This window comes from Callorhinus ursinus, unplaced genomic scaffold (assembly GCF_003265705.2).
Source record: "Callorhinus ursinus isolate GAN/ISIS: 27379988/994484 unplaced genomic scaffold, GSC_fseal_2.0 scaffold14, whole genome shotgun sequence".
NCBI classification, from domain to species: domain Eukaryota; kingdom Metazoa; phylum Chordata; class Mammalia; order Carnivora; family Otariidae; genus Callorhinus; species Callorhinus ursinus.
Genome location: NW_027397076.1, coordinates 41,624,630 through 41,638,459, shown reverse-complemented (window position 1 = coordinate 41,638,459; position 13,830 = coordinate 41,624,630). Strand labels below are relative to the sequence as shown.

Genomic DNA, 13,830 nt, shown 5'->3' with positions numbered 1-13,830 from the left:
GGAATTTATTGTATTTGAAATGCTGTTTACTATATAAATTCCAAAGAGAAAAAATAAAAGTATTCCAAACAAAGTGCCTTGATATGATGCAAGAGATAAAAGAGGCCCTACCTCAGTCAGTCTTCATTCAATCAACAATAGTCTAAATCAACTGGGAAACATTACCATTTTTCTCTGTATAAATATAGATTTAACTTATTCACAAAATCCAAGGCATAGTTGTTTGAATAAGCTTTAAATAAGTGACTTATCTTACTTTTTTTCTAAAAGATTCCTTCTTCAGTGCCAAGTCAAATGGTCAGAGTAAACAGTTTAGATAAAATGTGTTAAATGAATTCCTGTCCAGAATAAACTCATTTCAAATCTATTATTCCTAATGTGCTTTAAAAAAAAAAAAAAGTCACCTGGTACAAATGCTTCTTACAATGCCACTACTGGAGACACACAGATATTTTAATATTATCGGAATCCACTGTTCTGTACTTTATCAGAAGTGGGAGAAAAAATGGAAAAACAATGAAAAATACCAAGTGAACATTTTCAAGTTGAACTCACAAAACTCAAGAAAGCAATATAGCTACCTATAATAAAAGCTCAGCACCTACTTTCTCTAGCACTTTATGTGACAATGTTTATACTGTTCTTCACAACAAATGTGGGATATGTCCATCCCCATTTCAAAGATGAAATTTGGAATTTTGCCTAAGGTCATCTTTAATGATAGGCAATTCTGGATTTGAATTTTTACTCTAATTCTAAATTCCTTATATTAACTACTACTTTGTTAAGGGGTAAGTGAAACTAATATAAAATATAATTCATCTGTATTTATTTCTGAGGTATATAAAATATACGTCCATCACTTAGTGCCTTCTCAGATTCCAATCCTATACTAAACTCTATTCTTGTTTGACCTGAAGACTCTTGCCTTAGCTCTAGGGCAGGTTTACGAGGTCCCTTTCTGACCTAGTCTGATTCCTCTTCCTCTTGAATCCTCTAAATTACCTTTCTCCTCACACCGTTACTTCCAAAATTCCATCTCTAAAAATATGATTCAGTGGTAACAATGATGGCTATAATTTGTATAATTCCGAAGAGGAGTCTTTCATATGGATAAATGTATTAAAAGTGAATTATATATTTTAATACAGATATATGCAAACATTTCTTGGCCTGGAAAAGCTGTGTGCACCAATTCAGATGCTGAGGAGACATTGTTGCATGATTAAGAACATGACTAACTCCTGAGTCTGACTGTTTGGATTTGAGTCCAGGCTCCACTGAATTCTGGATCTTCTACTTCAGTTTCCTCTACTATAATATGGGATAATGCTTGTGAAATGCCTGATCTATTGGTTGCCATGAAAAAGGGCTCCATGACTATGACATTAGAGAATATTCCAGTCATCTGGATGTTCCTTTGGTCCTTGAGGGGCATGAAAGGTCAGTCCCATTCATGAGATGGTTGAAGGGAGTTTTAGTCACACCAACAGCAACCAAGTCCTCCATGAACTTTGGTCTTACCACATGCCGAGATATTGCACAAAGGGTATGTGTTTGACCTTTTAGATTAGACTATTTGGTTTAAAATCCAGTTTCCTGCCTACCGACTATATTACTTTGGACAAATTACTTCATAACTTAGAGTATTTTTGTTGTCACTAAAGTGAGGATAATAATAAATATCTACACCTGATAGTGTTGTCAGTATGAAGACTGAGATAGTCAATTTAAGAGTTTAACACTATGCACAGAAGATGATAAGCACTCAATGAACATTAACCATTACTACAGTCATTACTCGGTTAGTCCAGCATTTCCCTCGGAGCATTCTGTGAGGCATCAATTCCACAGCATGTTAATACAGTATTAGTAAACAACCGGGGGGGGAGGGGCAAATATGTTTGTCTAACTCCAGTTTCAACAAATGTAACCAGATCCTCTTCTAACAAGAGGCATATTTGAGTGTACATATTTTCCAGAAACCTTTCTCCACAGAGTATCACGGATACTAGTGTTCTCAGGAAGCCTCTGAGGGAAATAATCTGGTTTTGTATTCTCTCTCCGAAAATCAAATACTCATTTTACATCACCCGTTATGTAGCCTTTGTTAACTCTCAGCACTCTTACTACTAGTTTTGTTCTGAGACTCTACTTTTTCTAACATTTTTTTAGCCATCTTGCCTCCCCCCTCTACACTCGATCCCTGCGAACTTATTTTACTGCATATCATATAGCAGAATGAACAACTTAGCAAAACTCATCAGACAAGAAGAGCTGCTTAGCATAATTCTTGATAATAGCTTTGCCATCGCAAATGGCCTCTGCTACAAGGTCAATGACCCACTGTATTTTCCATACCACTGTGCACCCACCAAATGGGATGACAGAACTGACAGCTGGTCAAACTGACAACTAGACATCTGGAAATGGAAACACCCCAAAAGTCACCAGGCTGTCAAACTAAAAAAGGAAAGGGAATACAGTTCAACATGTGGAAATGTGTAGAGGCCCCTGCCTGCTCCCTCCCATCCCTCTCCCACCCCCTCCAGTCAATTACCATCTTCTGTCAGCACTATTTCCTGAATATCCCTTAAACATACACACTTATTTTCATCCCTACTGCAGTACTGTAGTTCAGACCACCAAAATTTCTCATGGGCCACAGCCTCCTAGCTGGACTTCTTACAGCCAATACTGTCAGCCTCTGGAACTGAAGACAAGGTCTGTATCTGCCTTTTTTCATTACTACCTTTGTAGTATCTAGTACTCAGTAAGTGCCTAGTACTATTGACTGAATGGGATACAGTGTAGCCAAATATGTAACTATGATCATGAGACACCCTTTATAGGATTAAAACCTTCACAAGATTTCCCTCTATGTTCAAAAGAAAAGACCCTTAACCCTCAGAAAGATATTTTAAGAAAACTGAATCAAAGTTACACATTTTTTTTTTTTGGACTGTCTCTAATCTTATTTTCTGCCTTTCTTCCCCATCTCCCTCACCACACATAACTCACGGTCTGTATTTTAACTTCATTACATTTCCTCGGTGTCCTCCCTCTAAATTTTACCTCCATGTCATCTGAAACATATCACCTACCCACTCCATCCCCCAGTCCACTCTCATTAATGCTAACTTCTATTCACTGTTCAGGGTGCAGGTTAGAAGTCCTTCCATAACATTTGTTCAGGACCAGGCTGAGCACCCTTCTTTATGCACACCAGCCACTTGCCACACTACTATAATTTCCATTTACTTATCGCCATCCTTCACTGTCCTCTAAGATTCCTGAAGAGGGACTGTGTTGCATACATTTGTGAATACCTAGGGCCTGACCCAAGAGTAAGCTTAGTAACTGGAAAATGATTCTTTCCTGAATGTTGGTGGTACCTTAGAGCCAAATATATTGTACAGTTGTCAACACGAGGAGGAAGCAAGTATGTTTCATTTCTTTAGGATAAAATTAGGAAAGGACAAACAAAAAGAAGAATGTGAGAAAGAGGTAGGGTGGGGGGGGAGCACACTAGAAAAGAAGAAAAAGGGAGGAATCAACCTGGAATGTGTTTTATTCTAACTGATTTTTAAATAACGACAAAGTTTGAGCAAACTGAAGTGTAACGGAGTAAAGGAGGGCTTTCAACAAAGGCATATTATCAAAAAGGAGAAGAGGTGAATGTCCATTTCTTCTTGACTTCCTATGAGCGCACAAAGAAGGAGGCATTCCCTTCTCATGCAGTGTGTAACCACCAGACCCCAGTTTAAACGTGTCTACCACAGTCAAGGACCAAACGCACTATCAGAATTGTCCCATTTATCTGTAAACATGACAAAATGTAAGTGAGTTTTTTAACAGCAAAATCTCAGGGAAGAAGAAACAGGAAACTGAAGGATAAATACACACAGAGGACAAAACCCTAAAATTGCTCCTCAAGCAGCCGCAGCTTGCAAGGAGCAAAAGGCAAACAGGATAATTGAGCAATGGTAACCTTGGCAGTGAAGGATGTTGAGAAGTTGTCAAAGTAGAAGACTGACAATTAAACCTTCAGACTTTCTCCCACCCCTTTCGGTGTTTCAGTCATATTCTCTGAGATTTGGTCTTTTGAATGACTGTGAAACCCTTCGCCTCCCCACCCATGTGAAAGTGCATTTAGCTGTAAATAAGCAAGAACTGAAAAACTATTATGCTACTAGATAAATCATTTCCCCATAAAAACAGAAATGAAGTTTAGCCGATCTAAAGAGAAGATGGGAGGGAAAGGGGGGTGATGGGGGGAAGCCTTATATACAAATATGGAGATAAAAGCTGGAACCTAGAATCCAACCACCCTTGAGCAAAGCCCTTGAGCATAAGACACTTCTGTGGAAATAAAGGCCACATAAGACAACATATATAAAGGTCTCTTTAGGAGTCTTCTCTACGTTGATCTAATATTTACAACAACCCAGTGTTGGCATGGACTTTAACAGCCCCATCTAGTATGGGAATTTACCCTTGAGGAGGATTGCTACAATTTGTCAACACAATTTTCTCTTCACGGGGACCAGAACGATGTTATAAAATTTAAATCAGATTTAAAAAAATTAAATCAGATCTTATTACTGCACCCCACGCCTTGCTTTGAATCGCAGAATTTACTTACCTATTGAAACAAGAGTAAAATCTTAATTTCTTACTTGAAAGAAAGCTCAACATCATCTCCCTCCTTGGCCTCTCTGACCTCACTTCACATTCCTCTTCCCTTCCTTCCCTACACTGCAGCCACACTGGCCTTCCCTCTGTCCCTTTGTTGGGGGAGGTCACTGAGAGTACGTGACTGATCAATGACCCATGAGCTGAATCCAGACAATCGGAGACCCCTCCCCCCTCCCCTGTCCTTGGAATATACCTTCTGCCCATCATTTATATAGTGGGAGCTGTTTCAAGGACATATTCTTGAGAGTGTAAGGTATTGTTGAGGTCATCTGGAATGGTATACATGACTGAATCCCATTAAGGACTCTCTATATACTTTTAAGAGTCTAGCAGGGGGGTGCAGAGATCTATTCTGCTTGCAGCCGCCCAAGACAAGCCTCATATGTAAGTTCTCTTGTTTATTAAATCTGCCACCTGCCAATCTGGAACAGCCTTTTTTTGCTGACCGGTGATTAGAAAAATCCTACTACATAGGACATCTAGAGCCACAATTTTCACAACATTGTTGGTTTTATCCAAAAATCATGTCAAACCTGACTAGCATTTTATGACAAATACTATGACTCTATCTAGTATATCCAAGTTATTTACTGAAATAGCAAATTATATTTAGGGTAGACAGTAATATCAACGTTGAGATTAAAGTATTTTGCATATATAAGAATGTATGGCGGGCGCCTGGGTGGCTCAGTTGGTTAAGCGACTGCCTTCAGCTCAGGTCATGATCCTGGAGTCCTGGGATCGAGTCCCACATCGGGCTCCCTGCTCGGCGGGGAGCCTGCTTCTCCCTCTGACCCTCCCCCCTCTCATGTGCTCTCTATCTCTCATTCTCTCTCTCTCAAATAAATAAAATTTAAAAAAAAAAGAATGTATGGCAACAAATTTAAGAGACAATCATGTCTCTCTATCAATAATCCTACACTATGCATATCATCCAGAAACTGCAGTGGTTGATTCTAGACATTTTCATTATTCCTATTTTGTTTTCATTTTATGTCTTATATCCAGCATCGTCACAATACAGTACTTACACCACACTTACCAAGTACACTTAAATTAAAATCTCCCTGCTGACCAACTAGAATCTGGACATAATCTTGTAAATTATGATCACAAGTTTAGAGAGTTGCATTTTCATATGGTTAGCTTTTATTTCCTTAGGTAACCTCAAAACAAAGATTTTGGAATCTTAATCAGTTTCTCAACTCTTTCTGAATTAAAATAATTGCTTTATATTTTTCATTTTATTGGATACATCAGTGTTTCACGATGAATCTACATTTGGGATTTTATCCAGTTAAGTCAACCCTGGAGATTTAGCCAAAAAAAGCTCCAGCAGTTTCTTACTAAGGTTTGCCTGATAGCAAATACAAGCTTCATTTAAGAACCACAACTGCCTTCTTCCTTCACCCAAATTTTATATTTACATTCATTTTGCCATAATACTGCAATTTTGGTGGGTATATAAATCCAGGAAGTACTTCTGCTTTATGCCTAGCAATGTAGAGCCAAAGTGTTTATTTTTTTTAGAAATGCCTTTGCCACCTGTAGACCATAATGATAGAAAAACAGAAATGTATTATCATTTAAATGATTAGGCTCCAAGCTCTAATAACCCAAACAGACAAAAATGCTGTAAGACAAAATAAATCAACCCCTGAAAGATACCTGCACTGCTTTGCATCTGTTATTACAACAGAATCACTTACTCTCCTTTACTATCTATAAAATAAGGATGTCGCTTTTTTTCCCCAAGCAGCAACATCACTATAATAAACAAGAAATCATGTGAGTTTGAACTTAATAAAAGGTATATGATAAATCAGAGGTGCTACTCTTTCTTCTAAGGTCCTTCTCTTAGAGCATGGGCTTAGAAGTCAGAAATGCCTGCCCGCATGCAATACTCGCTCTGACACACAACTAAACTTGATAAATCCATTTATCTGTTAACAACTCTGCATCTCAATGCCCACATATGGAATGCACGGGTACGATTACACATTGGTGGGACTGTTGTAAGAAATAAAAACAATGTATATAAAGCATCTTCCACAAACCAGAATAGACAGCGAAACTGTAGCCATTATATTATTAATATTTGGAGCATAGCTTCCTGATTAGGAACGAGTGGGAAATAAAAAAGTCCTTGAGCAACAAATAAAAGCGCTCACACGTTTTAAACATAGGTGAGAAGTGAACCTACTTTTAGGAATTTATCCTAAGTCTACATAATTAAAAGGTGAGAATATTAAGCAACAGACTAAATATGGAGGCAGGGCTAATGAACAGAGATATTGGATGGTTCTGCAAAATGAACAATGATACAGGGATAATAGAGAATAGATATCAAATCTATATACACAGCATTCTCGGATCATTAGGGGTAAGGACAAATACTCTTCAAATGCCCGTAGGGATAAGTAGAGAACAGCATGCTAAATGAAGTTACTAATATTACTATATATATTTTTACAGTTTTAAATGTACTGGCTTAAAATAGATTGGCATCTTTAATGTATCATTAAATCCGCATGATAACTCTTTCAGCTAAGCTCTGCATGCATCAATATCCCCAGACTACACATTAGAATCCGAAAGAATAATGTGAAGACAAGACCTAAGTGGCAATGGAGTCTTGAATCCAGATCTGCCCAGTGGCTCAGTCCTCAGTGAGACAGGGGTTGAACAATGCTCCACACTCTCTGTAATGGGTCCCAAAAGTACATGGTGCATTTTAGGCAGGTGTGCACTGAAAAAGGCTAAAATGAAGTACTAGCTCTTGGTTATCTGGAAATTTTTTTTTTAATCACCTAAGTGCCATGATACCAGATAAAGGAAATACTATTGTATCTCGTTACTGTGAGCTATAAATAAAACGACCAGTCTTTACATGGTACACCTTTTATCATTTATACACACTGCATAGTCTGATGAAAGCTGAGTTAACACTTCCAGAATTAAGTGTCCAACGTCTACCAGACACCAGCCTATTGAGATTAGACCTAATGGAACTGCTACATCAGGACTGGGACCCTTAGTTACAGTTGTCAGATAAAATACAGAATGCCAATTTAAATTAGAATTTATCTTTTTTTACAGGTTGAAATACTAATGATATACAAAAATACTGCACATATTTAATGTATACAATTTGATGCATTTGGACAAGCAAATACCCAAAATACCATCATCATAATCAAGGTATACACATATCTGTCACCCCCAAAGGTTTCTTTGTGTCCCTTTGCTGGTGTGTGTCTGTGTTAAGAATACTTAACATGAGATCTACCCTCTTGACAAATTTCGAAGTGCACAACACCACACTGTTAACTATGTGCACTGTGTTGTACAGCAGATCTTGAGAACTTATCTTCTATAACTGTAATTTTATAATCACTGAACAACAACGCCCCCATTTCCTCCTCCCCCTGACTATTTTAGATACCTCATAAAAATATAAGGCAATATTTGTCTTTGTGTGACTTATTTGACTTATCAGAATGTCTTTCAGGCCCATCCATGTTGTTGCAAATGGTAGGATTTCCTTCCTTCCTATGGTTGAATAATATTCCATTGTATGTGTGTACCCCATTTGCTTTATCCATTCACCTGTCAGTGGATATCTGGGTAGTTTTCATATTGTGGCTATTGCGAATAATTCTGTAATGAACATGGGAGTACAGGTACCTCCTTTGATCCTGATCTCAATTATTTTGGATATATTTCCAGAAGTGCTGAATCTCTTGGTAGTTTTATTTTTTTACTTTTTGAGGGACCTCCATACTGTTTTGTGGTTGCACTATTTTACATTCCCACCAACTGTATACAAGTGTTCCAATTTCTCCACATCCTCCCCAAGACATATTATTATTATTATTATTAGTTGTTGTTGTTGCTGTTGTTGTTTATAATAGCCATTCTAACATATGGGAGGTGGTATCTCATTGTGGTTTTGATTTGCATTTCCCAGATGATGAGTGATGTCCAGTATCATTTCATAGATCTATTGGCCATTTGTATGTCTTCTTTGGAAAAATATCTATTGAGATCCTCTACCCATTTTTTAATCTTTTTTTTTCTGCTAATGGCTGTAGAAGTTCTGTATATTTTGGAAATTGACCCCAATCAGTTTTATCCGAAATTCACATTTAACTAGGTGTCTTATACTGTTAGTTGTCAAATTTGCTGACTCTACCCTAGTTTTCAACTATATTATTTTAAGCAAGAAACTAATATTAACTTCTAAGTGGAAACATGCTTGTCTAAAGAAAAAACAAGCTTAGAATTTGAGAGAGGATGGTAGACACTAAAATAATGAAACTTTGTTTTTTGACTATTTTCTGCATGCAGACCCAAGAAGAGATTACTAAAAAACTATGTCTTCAATTTGGCTGCAGTTCTGCTATCCAATTTTGAAAATTCTGAATTGTTTATATGGTTAAAAATGTAGCATATTTAGTATAGTATGGCAATTAAGAGCATGTTTGAAGTCAGACATGGATGTCAAGACTTGGCCACCTACCAACTGTTAGAGACATGCTGTTTAATTTCACAAAGCCTCCATTTCCTCTTCTAAAATATGCAGATAATAATAATAACTGCCTCAAAGAGCTGTTGGGAAGGTAAATGAGTTCATTATGTAAAGTATTAAGCACAGATCCTGACACATAGTAAGCAATCTCTAAATGCTTGCTCTTATATAGCAGTCTTCTTGATTAACTCTTCATTAAATAAGAAAAAGCCAGTTGACTAATCTCCATATCTGCCTGATGAGCACCACAAGGCATGAAGAGGCCAGTACTAAAGATGTGTCCTTCATTTTTACATGTCCTGTTGAGGCATTTATTCTTTTTTCAGTGGCTTTAGACAGTTTGAGGGTTGTGTGCTCATCAAACTTAAATTTCAAAGGTCTTTGCACTTCACCATATTAACCTTTAGCTACATCCTTTCTCTGCATTTCTGTTTTGTATTCAGTGGCCCTATCCTTACCATTGTTTATTGATTTTTTTTTTAATTATGGACTATCGCTTCTGGGATCCAAATCTGTTCTTCCTAAATTAAAAAATAAACAAAAGGCAGTATGGTTATATGGTATAATCAAAGTGAGATTTCATACTGAACCACTTGTAACAAGCAATATACGATGTCAAACAATAAGTCATAAGCAAATGTGAGTGTAATTAAGCTGAAACTTAAAATGTAATAAAGCCATTTAATTGTAAATAAACCTAGCTTATACCATTTAATTTAAAATGTATGTGTACCACCAAATGATGGTGCATTGATGATGTTTATAAAGAAGAGGCCTGGATAATTGAAATCTAGAAAACACAAAGCTTCATTTCATATTCAATCTCTTCTAAAAAACTTCAGGCAAAAATGTCAACAAGGACAATCTGGATTTGCATCCTCCCGCCATCTTAGAGCAATGACTATGTTACATGATGGCTAAGAACAGGTTGTGGGAGAGAGGAAGTATGTAGACAACTCACAAACCATCCCCTCCTGAATGATATAGACATGGCTACATTTCATAATTGTTGGGTAGAGTATCACTAAATAGAATAAGAAAGAAACCTTCCAATCATACGTGGCTAAATCACAAGCCTACCATTTAATTTTGTGGGTATGTATGGTAAAAACAGAGCCAGCTCTGCACATACATCTAAGGTCCACATACAGGTTTCATAATAAAATATTTCCTTTCCTTATTTAATAAAACTTGTATAATTAAGAAAGCAAATAATTTACAGTCATGAAATCAGTTCTAACTTTTTGTCTACTCTATTAGCCCTGGGACGACTTAAGAACTTTTTTCCTTTTTACTCTAGTGGACTTGTTCTCTTGGGAAATTAAGTCACAGAAGAAATGTACTCCACCTCAGTTCCTTCTCCCTTATGCTAGCAAAGGACTGAAAGAATGAGAATAATGAAAAAAATTAATCTTTAAGGAATTTTTTTAAAGATTTACTTATTTATTTGTCAGAGAGAGAGAAAGAGAGAGAGAGAACACGAGCACAAGCAGGGGGAGCAGCAGAGGCAGAGGGAGAAGCAGACTCCCCCCTGCGCAAGGAGTCCAATGCTGGTCTCCATTACAGGACGCTGGGATCATGACCTGAGCAGAATGCAGACGCTTAACCGACTGAGCCACTAGGCATCCCAAGGGTTTCTTGTTAGGATAAAGTTTGTGGTCCAAGAAGGACACATATTCTCACATGCAGAAGAATAACACACCTTTACCAAAAAGCCATTACAACACAGACCTTCCCCTCAACATAAAACCTTCTGTGAGGTAAGTGAACTGAAAGGCTAAAGTTGTATCCATGAAGGCCTCTCCTCACATAACCATCCCTGCAAGAACACCAATATTAACACATTTCAACCTTATCATCAAAAATTATAAAAGCAGGGCGCCTGGGCGGCTCAGATGGTTAAGCGTCTGCCTTCGGCTCAGGTCATGATCCCAGGGTCCTGGGATCGAGTCCCGCGTCGGGCTCCCTGCTCCTTGGGAGCCTACTTCTCCCTCTGCCTCTCTCTCTCTCTGTCTTTCATGAATAAATAAATAAAATCTTTAAAAAAAATTATAAAAGCAAACAAAACATGAAAGAGACAGTAACAGCTATGTGTTGAAAGGCATGCCACTCTATATCCTCAAAAGAAACCAACAGGAAGAGGTCCAAGAAAAGGCTGTTTAATCAAGAGTTCACCAGAATCCATGCTTTGCTCTAAGAATAATTCTTTAGCCAAGATTTTTGGACAAGGATGTATATAAACTCCACGCACATCAACCTCACAATGTATGATGAAAAAGATGGTGACACTGGGATGCGTGCATTTTTCTAACTACATTTTATATACACACCTTGTTTGTGTTCGATACTTGTATATAACTTCATATATCTTAATGAGCTCCTTCTGAGGGAAGAGTGGAACATTATCAGATTTTAATATAGCAAAGTACTATGCTCAGCTTTCAGTTAATAGCTTAAATAGCTGTGAACTCAACTGATTAAGAATCAAAGCAGCAACCACCGTGTTCTATAAACTTCTGTCTACAAGCTCTATAATGTATTGCTTTCTGGTTTGTTCCCTTTGCAACAAGCTTTCAGCCCCTTCTTAAGTCTTATGTTTTCACCCTTCCCAATATCTGGGACTTCCTTTTCTGAATAAAATCAATCATTTAACATGCCCTAACTCTACTTTATCCGACAGCAACGTTTCTATCTATCCCTAACATTTTCCTTACGGATGAATTTAGTTTTCTCAGTTGCAGAGCAGTATGTTTCCAGCAGGATGCAATCACACTGCAAAGCAGAAGTCGGGGGTTAAATGTTCATCTTGAGAAATTCTCCCAACAGTGAGACTTATTAGATTGTCAAATTATGTCCCAAGGTGGTGGTAGAAGCCTATTACCCAAATCTATTTTGAAAAAATTCTCCAAAAACACCGAGTAAAGTCCTACATTAGGGGAGTAAGACTGGTCTGAACTACAGCCATTGTCATTTCATACCTGCTGAAAACTACTGACCTAACTTTCTCCCAATTTACATACCCTCACTTCATTTTGGGGAACCAGAATTCAAGATACATCAGAATATTACACAAACCAAATGTGCCAGAAACCACTATGATTTTACAATTTAACCAATAATCCCTAAATTAACACTCTTCTTGTCATGTACAGTAGATATTAAAGTGCTTTGTAAAGTATTCTGCAAATTAGACCCATAACCAAATCATGTTAAAATAGGTAATATTGTCAAAGGATGAACATTGTGGTGTGTATATTCAGTGGACTATTATCTGTCCTTAAAAAGGAATGGAATTCTGATACATACTACAACATGGATGAACCTTAAAAACATGCTAAGTAGAATAAGGCAGATGCCGAGGTACAAATATTAATTCACTAATGTGAGATATATAGAATAGGCCAAATCATAAAGACAGAGAGTAGAAGAGAGGTTTCCAGGATCAGAGGTGGAGGGAGAAATAGAGAGTTATTGTTTAATGGGTATAGAGTTTCTGTTTGGGATGATGAAAAAGTTCTAGAAATGGATAGTGGTCATAGTTGTACAACATTGTGAATGTACTTAATTCTACTGAATTGTACAGTTAAAATTATTAAAATTAATAAAAATCAAGTTATGTGTGTCTTATCACAGTAAAAACAAAGAAAAAAGATAATATAGCAAGAGTCATAATGGGAATAATTCTGCTCATCAGCTCTAGTATACATCTACATTTATTTTCTTCATGGCACTTAATGGTATTTGAAATCATAATGCATACCTATTTCCTTTTTATTTTCCCTCTCTCCCCCTACTAGAACACAAACTCTAGAGCAGGAACCTAGGCTTTCTATTTCACTACTTTATCCCCAGCACTTATGATGCTTCTGGTCACAGAGTTGGTACAGAATAAGTATTTATGGCATAAATGAATAAATAAATGGAAGAAATACGATAAATATCCTTTTAATTTTGAGTTTGGTTAGCCGACATGATCATGCACTTTTTCTCATGTCTGATAATATTTAATACCTCCATCCCTTGTAGTCACTAGGATACTTTCAATTGTTATTTTATCCTGTATGTAAGTCCTGTCTCTAACACTAGATTCCAAGTTTTGGGAACCCATACGCTAGCTCTGCTTCCCCATAAAATATCTCACCTTTGCATAGTGCTATATGGTGTACTAAGAACTTTCACATCCATGATCACATTTGATACACATGACCACGAGCCTGGCAGAAATAATTACTTGGCAGAGATGAGGAAACAAACTCAGAGAAGCTAAATGACTTGTTCAAGGTCAAAGTTAGTAGGTGGCAGAGCCAAAACTCAAAACCAAGTCTTCCAGGTCCAAAATTGTTTCCATTAAAAGAATAACAATGAAAACAATGATATTAATGTCATATTTTCCATGCTTTAAAATAGAACACTTTAAGTCCTACTATATCTCTTTTTTTTTAGGCTTCTAAAAAAGGTACCCTGACCATAGATTTTTTTTTTTAATCCTCAAAAAGATGCAAATTATCCATGTCTGGAAATAAATTTAGTGAACTATTTGCCAAAATAATACTGGGTGGAAGGAGGGAGGGTCTGTGGGGGTGGAGGGGAGGAAGGGTGAG

The 13,830-nt window shown here is 37.1% G+C and overlaps 1 protein-coding gene across 15 annotated transcripts in view; it reads right to left on the bottom strand.

Annotated features, from left to right (window-relative positions):
- The window catches only part of TAFA2 (TAFA chemokine like family member 2), a 480,355-nt gene that overhangs the window by 156,855 nt on the left and 309,670 nt on the right, over positions 1-13,830 (bottom strand). The gene's annotated exons all lie outside the window — the stretch shown is intronic.